Source organism: Chiloscyllium plagiosum, unplaced genomic scaffold, assembly GCF_037043375.1.
Source record: "Chiloscyllium plagiosum isolate Xiang-an unplaced genomic scaffold, Cpla_swu_hap1 HiC_scaffold_14, whole genome shotgun sequence".
NCBI classification, from domain to species: Eukaryota; Metazoa; Chordata; class Chondrichthyes; order Orectolobiformes; family Hemiscylliidae; genus Chiloscyllium; species Chiloscyllium plagiosum.
In genome coordinates this window covers 16,411,576-16,427,499 of record NW_028270152.1, presented here as the reverse complement: position 1 = coordinate 16,427,499, position 15,924 = coordinate 16,411,576, and the positions used below count along the sequence as shown (strand labels likewise).

The 15,924-nt window shown below is 40.1% G+C and overlaps 1 pseudogene across 1 annotated transcript; it reads left to right on the top strand.

Annotated features, from left to right (window-relative positions):
* The first annotated feature begins 265 nt into the window (after positions 1-265).
* Positions 266-15,397, top strand: LOC122558843 (glutathione peroxidase 2-like; annotated as a pseudogene). The gene is made up of 3 exons (XR_015759362.1): positions 266-563; positions 13,884-14,259; positions 14,763-15,397. The product of XR_015759362.1 is annotated as a glutathione peroxidase 2-like (transcript).
* The last annotated feature ends 527 nt before the right edge of the window (positions 15,398-15,924 follow it).

Sequence of the window (15,924 nt, the reverse complement as noted above, 5' to 3'; positions counted from 1 at the left end):
CAATTTGCGAACAGCAAGTTCCCAGAAATGCGATATACCCAGATCACCTACGAGCTATAAATGTGATCTAATGAGCTGACACTACAAGGTGTGAAGGCTCGACTTTTCGAAAAGCAAAAGTGACTATTCTCAGTTAAAGTAAAATAACTATATTAAAAAGGAGGACGATTTAATACGGACGGTAGGGGGTTGGTTGGTACTCTCTCGGGGAGGAGACCAGTTACTCGCCGGCCCCTTGGTGAGACGAATTCGCTCGAGCATTTGAAGCTACCGCGCGCTCACTCGCTCGCGGGGGGAGGGGTAAGGATAACGGTCACCATCGCGCGCCCGCCCGCACCACGGGAGGGGTAAGGATAACGGTCACTATCTCGCGCGCGCCCGCCCGCACCGGGGGTGGGTGAAGAGAAGAATAACGGTCACCAGCTCGCGCCCGCCCGCGCTACGCGGGGGAGGATAACGGTCACCGGCTCGAGCAGGCGGGAGACCCATCCGCATAATAGTCAGCCTCTACCCCATTGCCGCCTTACCCTTCGTCATCATCACCGATTTTAACCGTTCAACAGGTAAATAATTTCACTGGGGAGGCAAGGTCGTGCATCGGCATCAGAGGAGTAATCGTGAGTGAGTGAGTGTATATAATCATCGTTCTTCTGAAAATAACATAGTCGGAAGGCCAAAAACTCACATGCCGAGAATAGATAACACAAGTCAATGGTCGTCCAGTTGAAACAGTACTTCTGTCATCACAGTTGCTGACTGAGTAATTTTCCAATATTTCATGTTCTAGTCATATCAACAAGGTTGAGGAGACGATCTTCCAAGTCAATGGTCACTGAATCTAAACACCAGTTCTCTCTCCACAGAGGCTGTTTAAAAATTTCGAACACTTTGGGGGCTTTACTTTTTCCAGCTTGTGCTTTGGAAGTTTATCATTTATTGGAGGGAGGGGAGTTTGAAGGGTTTTAATGTCCTAGGGAAGGATGAGTGAGATTAGGAGTCTACCACAGACTCCACTTCAACATCAATAAGGAGCTGGGAGAAACAGAAGAGTATTAGGAGAGTGATACAAGGAGAGTTTATTGTAGCACGGGTAAAAGAAAGAAGAAAATCAAGACTGGTATGATGAAACAAACTCCTGATAACCTGAAAAAGAAACTGCTGCTGCTGGAAATCTGAAACAACCTAAAAAGGTTGGACTGAGCAAGTCATGTGGGCAAAGTCAAGGAAATCTTTGTTCTGAGTTCCAGCATTTTCTGTTCTTGTGAAAGAGAAAACTGGGTGAATAGAACTGGAAAAAAGGAGCATCAGTTAGAGGAAAGTATTTTTCTATGCCTTGTCTGGAGTTTTAGAGAAATGTTAGAAGAAAATCTCACTTGTAATATTCAGTTTTTGCAATGGAAAAGATATGAATGTTCAATTTGTGACTCAGAAGCAACATGGGCAAGAAACTACCAGAGGTACTAACACTATGGTAAACAGCCAGGAGTGAATGGCTTCCTTAAATGATTTTGCATTGCATGAAGTCACGTGGCAACAGGCCAAACAAAAGCAAAAGACCTGCCACTTATTGCCACATCTTGCTTTCCTTCAGGTGGTGAATCAGTACTCCTCCTGGTTGAACATCACATCCAAGAGGCACTGAGGGATTGAAGTGTTTTTCATTAAGGGTGGCTGTGTGGCATCAAAGCTGATTGGATCTTAAAGGGTGTATGTACCATATCTGCTTGTTTCAGGGAACCAACATGAGGGGAAAACCTACTTAGAGTCATAGAGATGTACAGCATGGAAACAGACCCTAAGGTCCAACTGGTCCATGCCAACCAGATATCCTAAATTGATCTAGTCCCATTTGCAAGCACTTGGCTCATATCCCTCTAAACCCTTCCTATTCATATACCCATTCAGATGACTCTTAAATGTTTTGATTGTACCAGTCTCCACCACTTCCTCTGGCAGCTCATTCCATATATGCACCACACTCTGCGTGAAAAACTTGCCCCTTAGGTCCTTTTAAAATCATTATCCTCTCACCTTAAACCTGTGCCCTCTAGTTTTGGAATCCCTCACCCAAGGAAAAGACCTTGTCTATTTATCCTATCCATGCCCCTCAGGATTTAATAAACCTCTATAAGGTCACCCTTCAGCCTCTCACACGCCAGGGACGACAGCCTCAGCCTTTTCAGCCTCTCCCTGTAGCTCAAACCCTAGCAATATTGTTATAAATCACTTCTGAACCCTTTCAAGTTTCACATCTTTCCTAGAGCAGGGAGACCAGAATCGCATACAGTACTCAAAAAGTAGCCTAACCAGTGTCCTGTACAGCTGCAACATGACCTCCCAACTCCTACACTCAATGCATTAACCAATTAAAGAAAGCATACAAAATGCCGTTTTCACTATCCTATCTACCAGTGACTCCACTTTCAAGGAACTATGAATCTGCACTCCAAGATCTTGTTGTTCAGCAACACTACTCAGGACCTTACCATTAAGTGTACAAGTCCTACCCTGATTAGCCTTCCCAAAATTTAATTCCATCTGCCACTCCTCAGCCCATTGGCCCTTTGTACTCTGAGGTAACCATCTTTGCAGTCTGCTACACCTCAAATTTTTGTATAATTTGCAAACTTACTAATCATACCTCCTATGTTCACATCCAAATTATTAATATAAATGACGAAAAGCACTGGACCCAACACCAAACCTTGTGGCACATCACTGGTCACAGGCCTCCAGCCTGAAAAGCAATCCTCCACCACCCCTATCACATTCCTGATGAAGGACATATACTCGAACGGTCAACTCTCCTGCTGTTCAGATGCTGCCTGATCTGCTGTGTTTTTCCAGTGTCACACCTTTCATCTCTGACTCTCCAGCATTTGCAGTCCTCACTTTCTCCATCACCACCTTCTGTCTTTTACCTTTGAGCCTGTTCTGTATCTAAGTGGCTAGTTCTCCCTGTATTCCATGTGATCCAACTTTGCTAACTGGTCTACCATGAGAAACCGGTCTACCATGAGGAACCTTCTCGAACGCCTTACTGAAATCCATATTGTTCACATCTACCACTCTGCCCTCATCAATCCTCTTTGTTATTTCTTCCAAAAAACTCAATCAAGTTAGTGTAGCACGATTTCCCATACACAAAGCCATGTTGATTATCTCTAATCAGTCCTTGCTTTTCCAAATACATATAAATCCTGTCCCTCAGGATTCCCTCCAATAACATGCCCCCCACTGATGTCGGGCTTGCTAGTCTATAGTTCCCTGGCTTTTCAAAGAAAGAACAAAGAAGATTACAGCACAGGAACAGGGCCTTAGGCCTTCCAAACCTGCACTGAGCTAGATCCTCTATCTAAACCTGTCACCTATTTTCTAAGGATCTGTAACACTCTGTTTCCTGCCCATTCACGTGACTGTCTAGATATATCTTAAATGACGTTATCGTGCCGACCTCTACCATCTCCACTGGCAACACGTTCTAGGCACCCACCGCCCTCTGTCTTTCAAGCATATCTCCCTTAAACATTTCCCCTCTCACCTTGAACTCATGATCCCCTAGTAATTGACTCCCCCACCCTGGGAAAACGCTTCTTGCTATCCACCCTGTCTATACCTTTCAGGATTTTGTAGACCTCAATCAGGTCCTCCTTCAACCTCCATCTTTCTAATAAAAATAACTCCAATCCACTCAACCACTCTTCATAGCTAGCACCCTCCACACCAGACAACATCTTCATGAACCTCCTCTGCACCCTCTCTAAAGCATCCACATCCTTTTGGTAATGTGGCAACCAGAACTGTACACAGTATTCCAAATGTGGCTGACCAAAATCCGATACAACTGTCACATGATCTGCCAAATGTTGTATTCAATACCCCGTCCGATGAAGGAAAGCATGCTTTCTTGACCACTTTATTGACCTATGCTGCTACCTTCAGGGTACAATGGACCTGAACACTCAGATCTCTCTATACATTTATTTTCCCAAGGGCTTTTCCATTTACTGTATAGGTCACTTTTGAATTGGATCTTCCAAAATGCATCACCTCGCATTTGACCGGTTTGAACTCCATCTGCCATTTCTCTGCTCAACTCTGCAATCTATCTATATTCTGCTGCATTCCCTGATAGAACCCCTCACTATCTGCTACTCCAGCAAATTTAGTGTCTCCTGCAAACTTGCTAATCAGACCACCTATACCTTCTTCCAGATCACAAACAACAGTGGTCCCAACACAGATCCGTGTGGAACACCACTGGTTATAGTTCTCCATTTTGAGAAACTCTCTTCCACTATTTACTCTCTGTTTCCTGCTGCCCAGCCAGTTCTCTATCCATGTAGTTAGTACACCCTGGACCCCATGCGACTTCACTTTCTCCATCAGCCTACCATGGGGAAACCTTATCAAATGCCTTACTGAAGTCCATGTATGTGACATCTGCTGCCCTTCCCTCATCAATCAACTTTGTCACTTCCTAAAAGAATTCTATTAAGTTGGTAGGACATGACCTTCCCTGCAACATGCATTAAACCATGTTGCCTATCATTGATAAGCCCATTTTCTTCCAAATGTAAATAGATCCTATCCCTCAGTAGCTTCTCCAGCCCCTTCCCTATCACTGACATCAGGCTCACCAGTCAATAATTACCTAGATTATCCCTTCTACCCTTAAACAAGGGGACAACATTAGCAAATCACCAGTCCTCCGGGACTCACCTGAGTTCAAGGATGCTGTAAAGATATCTGTTAAGGCCCCAGCTATTTCCTCTCTTGCTTCCCTCAGTAACCTGAAGGTAGCAGCATAGGTCCCATCCGGACCTGGGGACTTGTCTCCCTTAATAACTTTTAGAATACTCAACACTTTCTCCCTCCGTATGCCGACTTGACCTAGAGTATTCAAACATCTATCCCTAACCCCAACATCCATCATGTCCCTCATGCAAAGTACTCATTACGAACCTCACCCATTTTCTCTGACTCCACACATAACTTTCCTCCTTTCTTCTTGAGTGGGCCAACCCTTTCTCTAGTTATCCTCTTGTTAGGTTCTTTTTCTTGAGACTTTTACACACGATGCAGCAGTAATATGCCAATTTCTATGAATATCCAAAACTTATTGAGCAAGTACAAGCTTTGGAGGATCACTTGCGAAGCCGTGTCAAGAGATCTTTCTGAACAAAGGGACCAGTTCTTCCTTTTATACAAGATTTTACATCACGGTCAGCAATGCCCACAAGACAACCCCCCAGCCACTCCCCCATAGTCACATGCTACTCAAGACCCAATGTAGTGATTTGATTATTTCGAGAAACTGATGTAGATCATTCCTTAATGACAAGATCTGGTGTGAATCCTTTTTTTAACTGCAAGGTGTGGTCAGAATTTTAACTGTAATGTTCTTATTGATTCTGAATAGCAGGAAATGACGAAGTAAATTTACTCTGAATAGCAGGAGATGGCAATGCAAATTTTTTTACATTCTACTTGCAAGACCGAGAAACATACCAACCCCACCCCCAGGACATCCAATTTCTTGAAGGTCAGCAGAACAAATTAACCGTTTAACATCTCATTCCCTCCTTTTATCATTCCATGATAACCAATTAAAAGGCACTACCAGTTTATTCATAAGAATCTGACAGCCAGTATTGACACACAACATACAATTATTATAACATCAAGAATTACTAGTCCATGCAGTAGATAGGATCCTCCCAGGTGGAAATAAAAGAGTTCACCAGTAAAGTTCTTAAATCCACAGTCCTTAGTGACCAGTCCACCCCCTCTAAGTTGAGTGAAAACGAGCCAGTTATCCAAAATCTCCTTCATTAAACTCCAACCTGAAAACAAAATCCAGTCTGTACTTGCACACCATTCCATGGAGAAATCTGAATTCTTGGATGAGGACAATTAAATACTTAACAAAACTGATGACACGTCAATTCTTGCGGAGATGTTTCAGATGGAGAATACCAGCGCACCTGAGCATGTAGTGCTGCAGGTGAACGTAGCATTCTTTGCTGCCTCTGCTCCAGCTCTGCTGTTACATATAACAAAGCCAACTGGCTGCTTTGGTGTTAGCTTGATCAGTGAACCTTCATATCCCTTAAATGATCGAAAGAGAAAGTAAAGCTCACGTAGCTTAATATCCATAGGGCGGCCACTGACAAAAAGCGTATGGACCTTTACCTCTTCACCATAGTTAGCTTCTTCACTTTTCATGCTCATGACAAGGGAGCTGATTGAATCCATTGGACCAGGTTGTGGAGAGGTGGGCAGTGGTCCGAGGGCGTGCTTTACCTGTGAATGGAGAAACTCTAGAGATGATATTAGTTGCTGAAAGTATCTTTGCATTTCCTGTCTCATTCCTTCCTTGCCAAGGTGGGTATCAGTATGAAGAGTCACATATTTAACTACACTAAATTGTGTCTTCCGATTTCAACATTCTTTGAATTCTTGAAGTCTGTTACTCTGTTCACTATTTATGACATTATCAAGTTTTATACAATCCATAAACTTTTAAACTGTACTGCCTGAACAATTCAGTCATTTATAAACAACAATCAATGGTCCTAAAATCAATCTCTCTGGGACCCCATTCATGTTGTTCAAAAAGTATTTTCCTTTAACAAATTAATACTTGGCTAATGTGAATGTAATTTCTGATGAAAGGCTTTTGCCTGAAACATCGACTTTCCTGCTCCTCGGATGCTGCCTGACCTATTGTGCTTTTCCAGCACCTTACTCTTGACATTAATCTCCAGCATCTGCAGTACGCATTTTTGCCTAATGTGAAGCTGTCAGGAAAAGTATTTCACAGTTCCTGATTTCTAACTACATTTTCAAACTTCTGTTACTTTTGACTTTATGCTTAGTTGTAATAAAATTTAATTTCAAGTCTTCTACTTTCCTGATCACCTGAGCAAGGCTTTACCAGCAGTATTCACTTGTAGATTTTTCCTTGAAGTTTAATTTTTTTTTTGCTGCTATATCTAGTCAATCTTTAAACAGTCCTGCCAGCTGAGAATCATTCAAAAGGAACTGATAGCCATTGCACTTGTCCCTTCTGAAATTACAGTAAGCTAATTACAGTATACTAATTAAGTTCTTGTGTCATCTCACACGCCAAGATCTCTAATTCTAAAATGTTGTAAATAATTGATAGAAATAATATGTTTTACATAGAATATAACATCAATACACAAACAAGTACTTCAATTTTTTTGTTAGGAAGTACTAATTGCTAATAGTTTTGTGTAAACTTGTAGAAAATGGAAATGAGTAGTCACTTAACAAAAAGCAACGTATGAATATTTTCTAAATAGCTACAATTTAAATTGACATCTATGAACTGAAACGTAAAATGACAGTAAAAACGGAATAAAATATTCCAGGTATTATTAGCGTTGGTAACAAGCATTAGGTATACATACTTTTGACACAGAGTGCGAACACCCATGCGTCTTCCATATTTGTTTTTCTGGGTCAGGGACATCCCCCTGTAAATGCTGCACAGTGACAATGTCTGGTATGCTTGTTGTTTTTGAGGTCAGTGATCTATTTAGTGCCTGCCAGTTCACAGAGAGCAGCACATTTGATTATGGTCAATTGCTTGGGAAGGAGGATGACTTTGAGGAGATTTTGGACATACAGTGAGTTCTGAATAGGTGTCCCTGAAACATTATTGGCAGACCAAACATGTCAGGAGGTACCTCCATTTTATTCCTACTTGATAGTCCAGCTTGGTGTTTTGACTCTGATTCCTTATTTTGTCTTTGCTTTCTCAATTTTTCCTGTTTTCCTTTACTCATATCATAATCCTTACACAGACCCAAGACTTCGGTTTTCCCTCATTATCACACTTCTAATCCCTCTTTGACACGCATAATTCTCCCAGCTGGCCTGTTTAGATTTGTTTATTTCCTCAGCAGTCTTTCACCATGGATGTAGGTTTGCTCACTGAGCTGGAAGGTTCATTTCCAGACGTTGTGTTACCCCACTAGGTAACATCTTCAGTGGGCCTCAGGTGAAGCAATGCTGAAAATTCCTGCTTTTTTTCCTCATGTGGATATGAAAGTTTTCCATTTAGTCCCCATATTACGTTTCCAAATTGCCTCTTCTGCTTTTAAACGTTTATCTATGTCCCAAGTTCCTCCTTTCAGCCAAATTTCATTTCCCAATTTTTTTAAAATATAAAAACATCCTGACAGGCACCTGAACCATTCCTCATTTTGGGGTCATCCCAGCATAACCGAAGCAAAGGGGTTCTGACACCCGAGTTATCCAACATCTGTACCATTTTTAAAGTCTCAACTTCCTAACTTATCTATAATCTAGTCCAGTGTCTTCAATCTTCACACCCAGTTCAGGTTCCTGACCTTCATGTGGGGGATTTTCCCCTCTTAACAACTGGTCTAAGGCAGGGTGATTGTGACAGACACATTAGTTATTCTTTATCTTATGTACTATGCTCCAATGCCTCAAACCCCACTATTAGAGGACCCTAACCTCCAAATTCTAACTTCCCTTTCTAGTAACTTGTGGTTCCGAGAACTCAAACCTGTGAATTCAGGGAGGGACTCTAACCTCCCTTCCAGTGAACTTATGGTTCTGAGGACTCAAACCTCCAAATTCTAGGGTTCTGAAAGCAAACTCGTTGGCTTACAAGTGCATGTTATCTCAGAGATTCCATCACTGCAGACTCCTAGGGGACGAGGGGTTGATTGAGTGATTAGTTAATGAGAGAGATCAAAGTAATCTTACCAAGTGGGCCCATCTGTCTCATGTTACTGTCATGCAGGTAATCACTTAGTCCATCTAGAAGCTGTTGGAATCCCACTACTGCCAATAAATGTTAGGTTCTTTTTCTTGAGATTCTTAGACACTTGATGCAACTGCAATACGCCAACTTCTGTGAACAGCCAAAATTCATTAAGCAAATTCAAGGTTTGGAGTGTCACTTAACACTCTTAGCAATGCTTGCGAAGCTGTGTCAAGAGATCTCTCTGAACAAACAGAGCAATTTTTCCTTTATATAAGATTTTACATCACAGTCAGTAATGCTCACAAGATAACCCCCAGCCACTCCCCCATAGTCACATGCCACTTAAGACACAATGTAGTGATTTGGCAGGTGGGACTAGATTGGGTTGGGATATCGGGTCAACATAGGTGGGTTAGACTGAAGGGTCTGTTTCCATGCTGTAGACCTCTATGACTCTATGATTATTTCGGAAACAATGTGATGTAGATCTTTCCTTAATAACAAGATCTGATGTAAATCATTTATTTTAACTTCAGGGTGTGGTCAGAATTTTAACTGCAATGTTCTTATTGATTCTGAATAGCAGGAGATGGCAATGTAATTTTTTTTACATTCTACCTGCAAGACAGAGACATACTACCCTACTCCCTGGGACATCCAATTTCTTGAAGGGCAGCAGAACAAATTAACCCTTTAACATCTCACTCTTGCTCTTTATATACAAATAAATGGCTTTGGGATTTTCCTTAACCCTGTTTGCTAGATATTTCATGACCTCTTTTAGCCCTCTTAATTCCTAATTTCAGATTGGACCTACTTCCCTAATATTCTTCCAAAACTTCATCTGTTTTCAGTCACCTAGACCCTATGTACACTTCCTTTTTTTGCTTTGTTAGTATCACAATTGCACCTGTCATCCATGGTTCCCCAATCTTGCATTTTTATCCCTCATTTTCATAGGGACATGTCTGTCCTGCACCCTAATCAACCTCTGTCTAAAAGCCTCCCACATATCAAATGTAGATTTACCTTCAAATAACTGCTCCCAATCCACATATCCCAGCTCCTGCCAAATTTTGCTATAGTTGGCCTTCTCCCAATTTAGCACTCTTCCTTTAGGATCAATCTTATCTTTGTCCATGAGTATTCTAAAACTTGTGGAATTGTGAGCACTATTCCCAAAGTAGTCCCCTACTGCAACTTCAACACCTGACTGGGCTCATTCCCTAACACCAGGTCCAGTATGGACCCTTCCCAAGTTGAATACTGACATAGTGCTCTATAAAACCCTCCTGGATGCTGCTTACAAATTCTGCTCCATCTGGACCTCTAATACAAAGTGAATCCCAGTCAATATTAGGAAAATAAAAATCTCCTATCACCACCACCCTGTTGTTCCTACATCTTTCCATAATCTGTTTACATATTTGTACCTCTATCTCATGCTCGCTGTTGGGAAGCCTGTAGTATAGCCCCAACATTGTTTCCCTTCCTATTTGAGCTCTGTCCATAATGCCTCACTGCTCGAGTCCTCCAATAGTGCCCTCCTTCAGCACAGCTGTGATATCCTTTCTGACCAGAAATGCAACTTGCCACCTTTTTAAAATAGTGGCACATTAGCCAACCTTTAGTCACTCAGCACCTCACCTGTGGCTATCGATGATACAATTATCTCAGAAATCCTGAGGGGCCCAGCAATCATTCCCCTAGTTTTCCACAGAGTTCTATGGTATACCTGATCAGGTCCCAGGGTTTTATACAGTTTTATGCATTTTAAGCTAGGAGAGGAAATCCAAGGCAGTAAATTGTCTAAAGCTCAATTGTCTGTAGTGTCCTATTTGCAGCATGGCTTTCTGGGTACAGATTATCTGTTGTAATAACCTGCGTACTCCACAAAGTTCCATCAAATAGGCTAGATGATAAATGGCTAGATGGCCATTTTTGCCTTGAAGGATGCACATGCAATAATAAAGAACTACATGCATGTTAAGCAGTCAAGAGACATTTCTGCAGTCCTGCCAATATGGTTGTATAATTATACAACTAACCAAAGGAGAAGCCTAAATGATGGGGGAAGCTAGACATCAGTATAAAAGGAAAACTGAGGCAATGAACTATAGTTTTCAGTCTAACTCATCTGCGCCTAACAAAAATCCCAAACTGATCTAGTCCCATTTGCCAGCATTTGGCCCACATCTCTCTAAACCCTTACTATTCATGTACCCATCAGATGCCTTTTAAGTGTTGTAAATGTACCTGCCTCCATCATTTCCTTTAGCATACACCATACACCACTTTCTGCATGAAAATGTTGCTCCTTAGGTCCCTTGTAAATCTTTCCTCTCTCACCTTAAATCTATGCCTTCGAGGTTTGGACTCCCCAACCTGAAGAAAAAGACATTGTTCACCCTTTCTGTGCCCCTCATGATTTTATATACCACTATAAGGTCACCCCTCAGCCTCCAATGCTCCAAGGAAACAAAAGCCCCAGCTTATTCAGCCTTTTCCTATAGTTCAAATCCTCCAATCCAGGCAACATCCTTGTAAATCTTTTCTGAACCTTTTCAAGTTTAACAATCTGTAGCAGGGACATCAGAATTAACTTGCATGTGATAATGTTCTCATGCATGTGGTATACTTGTAAATGGTTATGTTGTTCAAAGTTTGTGAGATTTGTAGCTCGGGTGCTCATTATGGTTCTGCTCGCCGAGCTGGGAATTTGTGTTGCAGACGTTTCGGCCCCTGTCGATGTTGTAGAGTGGTAGTGCTGTTAAAACCTTTTTTTAAAAAATAAAATAGATTTAATAACAATATATAGTTTTCCAGCACAGCTATATCCTGGAAAATTGCCCAGGTATATCCTGTGCACAAAAGCAGAACAAATCCAACCTGGCTAATTACCACACCATTAATCTACTCTAATTACTCAGAAAAGTGATGGAAGGGGTCATCAATAGTGTATCAACCAGCACTTGCGTCATAATAACCCGCTCACTAATACTCAGTTTGGATTCCACCACAGCCACTCAACTCCTGACGTCATTGTCGCCTTGGTTCATAAATGAACTAAAGAGCTGAATTCCAGAGGTGAGGTGAGAGTTACTATGCTTGACATCAAGGCAGCATTTGACTCAGTCTAACATCAAGAAACCTTAGCAAAACAACAGAAATCAGGGGACAAAGTCTCTGCTGGTTGGAATCATAACTGGAGAAAGGAATATGGTTGTCATTGTTGGAGGTCAGTCACCTCAGTTCGAAGATAAATGCAGAGTTTCCTCAGAGTATTGTCCTCGGCCTACCCATCTTTTGCTGCTTCATTGACAATCTTTGCTCCATCGAAAGGTCAGAATTGGGATGTACGCTGATGATTGCACAATGTTCAGCACCATTTACAACTCCTGAGATACTAAAGCAGTGCGAGTCTAAATGCAGCAAGACCTGGATATAATTCAGTTTGGGCAGGCACTTGACAAGTAACATTTTCAACACCAATATCTAACAAAAAAGATATCTAACCATTGCTTCTTGACATTCAAAGGTATCACTATTACTGAATCCTTTATTATCTATATCCTGAGGGTTACTATGACTAGAAACTGAATTGGACAAGCCATATAAATACTGTAGTCTCCAAAGCAGATCAGAGGCCAGAAATCCTGCAGGTACTCACCTCCTGACTCCCCAAAGTCTGCCGATGAAAACTACCACTCGCTTGGATGAGTGCAGCTCCAACAACATTCAAGAAACATGACATCATCCAGGATAAGAAAACCTGTTTGATTTGCATAACATTCAATCCCTCCATCAATGCTCAGTTGCAGCAGCATGTACCATCCTTAAGGCACACTGCAGAAATTCACAGACACTCAGATGGTATCTTCCAAAGCTACATTACTACATTTGAGAAGGATAAGGACAGCAATACATAGAAACAGCAGTTCTTGCAAGTTCTCTTCCAAGTCACTTCTCATCTGGACTTGGAAATAGATTGCTGTTCCTTCAGTTATTCGTCAAAATCTTGGTACCTCTTCTCGACTAATATTGTGGGTCTACCTACATCAAATGGACCTGAATGTTCAACAGGAAGCTTTCGATACCTTCCCCACCTAGTCACACCCACATTCCATGAATGAATTAGAAAAAAAAACTGGGCTGATTTTATGATGCTTAATCCAACGTTGTTAAACTTGGTTAGGGTAAATTAGTGTTACACTCCATTGGGAATGAAACCCATGGGTTTAAATGTCTGTCTACAACCTACTCAATTTTATGTTGTTTTCAAAAGAACATATTACAGAGTATAAACTGGATGTCAAAACTGAATCAACCTCATCACTACTGGGCAAGCTAGGTTTGAAAATCATGACTGAGCACAGCCTTGATACTAATACAATTGAATTAGGCAAAATGTAATCAAAATTTTAAAGAATGAAGAAAGACTGAATTGTTTACTGTTTATTTTTTAATTTACTTTTTATTGAAAACAGACAGCATTGAAACTTCTGCACATACTTCCTTATTTGTCAACATTTAAGCAGACCTTTAAAAAAAGCCTAAAGTAACTGCCACAAAGGTACTGGATGCTTTGAATATGTGAAGGGAGTCTTACACTTCTTGTAAGGTTTCAGTTGGAAATTCCAAGCGATCCATCTGTCTGACCTGAGAAAGTAGAAATTGAGTTGACTGGAGCAAAGGAATTTTTTGCGTAATCCAGATGGGCGAGCTTGGAACTGTAAAATTGAGAGTTGACAAGTGTAGCACTGGAAAAGTACAACCCTTCAATCATGAATGTGATGAAGAGCTTATGCCCAAAATGTCCACTCTGCTGCTCCTCAGATGCTGCCCTGATCTGCTGTACTTTTCCAGCACCACACTTTTTGACTCGACTCTCCAGCATCTGGAGTCCCTCACTTTCTCCTAACTGCAAAATTGAGTTACGACAGCATCACTTCTATCAAAACAAACATGTAAACTTGGTTGTTCTGTAATTACATAAATATATATTTAAAATAGAATATGTCTATGATGGGAAGAAGTTGATATAAATATCATAGGTGGTTTTGCAGACAAGAGTGCATGCAGATGTAATTTATTTATTGTCTTTTTTTCTTAGAGTGGTGATGTTCTTTCTTGGATCAAAGTATCAAAAATTTCAAAAGATTGTTACTGACTTGATATCTTGAGCACATTTCCAATTATTCAAAAGTACGAACGCTCCTGTATCTAAGTGTGTTGCAGAAAAGTGCTAAATACTAGCAAGAAAGATGGCAGATAATGGAATGACATTTTATGAATTATCTATGGAACTACTCAATGGTGAGATCTTCAGTTTCTCCAACCTCATAGGAAAGGTGGTGTTGATCGAAAATGTTGCATCCTTATGAGGCACAACCATCAGGGATTACCAACAGATGAATGAGCTCCAGAGTCGCTACGGCAACCAGGGGTTTGTAATTCTGGGTTTTCCTTGCAACCAATTTGGCTACCAGGTAAACTGAACACTTTTCAGGACAAAGTACATTCCTTTCTTGCAGAACATTTTACTACTTGTTTTAATTGACTTGTTTCTTTTAGTGTAAACCTTATTCTAAATAGTGATTTATATTATTGCAGACCCAGTTATACGTATTAATATATTTCTGATAAAAATTAAAATGTTATCAAACCTTATATAGCTATTTAGATGCAAATTTGAAATTCAGACTTTACAGAAATAATTTTACTTTTAAGGAGTTTTATTTAAGTCTCCTTATTCACTTAAAGTTTGTGATAACAATTGTCAATCTTTGATTAATTCAGACTTTTGTTTGGTTATTGTTTAAGTAAAAATGTGCAACGTAGGAACATAGAATCACTCATCATTTTAATCCCAGTAATACTATGCAAAATAGTTTCAACTGTGATTCCATAGTGGTCTTAGACTTGTCCTGAAAGAAAAAATCTGCAATTTAGAAATCCACAAGTTTAATGTACTTTTACATTGATTTTGTAGGAAAATATCTACAATGAGGAGATCCTTAATTCCTTGAAATATGTCCGTCCAGGCAATGGCTTTGAACCAAATTTCTATTTGTCCAAAAAGATTGAAGTAAATGGAGAAGATGAGAATCCAGTCTTCACTTTTCTGAAGAAGAAGTTGCCTGAAGCTTATGATGATCCTGACATCTTAATGCGCGATCCAAAGTTTATAGATTGGAAGCCAGTCCGTCGCTCTGATATTGGCTGGAATTTTGAGAAATTCCTTATTGGGCCAAATGGTGAGCCATATAGACGATATAGCAAAAACTTTCTCACCATTGAGGTTGAAGATGACATCAAATTTCTTCTTCCAAAGAATGAATGACTTGGTGATGATACAGATAAATAAGTTAAAATTTAGTGTATTACATGTTGAATCCTAGGTGTTATATTACATGATGGCAGTTTTTCTTCTAAAGTAAAGTTTTGCCAAGACTATGCATTGAGTTGTAAATTTTAAGAGATACAGCAACAGGTATGCAATTACATTTACTGCATTGGCTTTAGTGATTTTTCTAATTTGTCTGTTCACTCTTTAGAATGTAATTTGTTGTAAATGAAAAATGCATACAATATGCCCTTGCCAAAAAGTTCTCCCAAAGCAAGTGGGAGGGCAAAGAGAGATTCTCATTTCTGTACTGAGTGAGTCAAACTAGTTTCTGATGTTAGGCATTTACTGTATGATGGTACTTTTCTTAAGGTCTACGGAGAAGTACTTAATGTAGCCTGTAAACGTCTAACTGGACATAGAAACTAATTTGTTACAATCTAATATAAAAGGAGGCTGTTCCAATAAATGTTTTTTTCAGTCAAAATACTATTTCATTTCAGCTTCATTACAGAAACTTAAACTATGCAAAATTAGAGGTAGATTTTCATGAGATATTCAACCAAATTTTCTCTCTCGCATTATATGTCTACTGCAACTGCATACATGAAATCATCCTCCAAAATTTGTCTAATAAAAAGTGTTAATTCTAAAACAACTTCACATAAATGCTCAAATATTAAACCAATTCAATTCTAAAATGAAATTATTCAACATTCTCTATTTCCCAGCTTATATTTGACCAATCTGTATTACATTTTCAAATGAATCTTATGGTTGCAAAGTAAAGAATACTCAATTTTTTGTT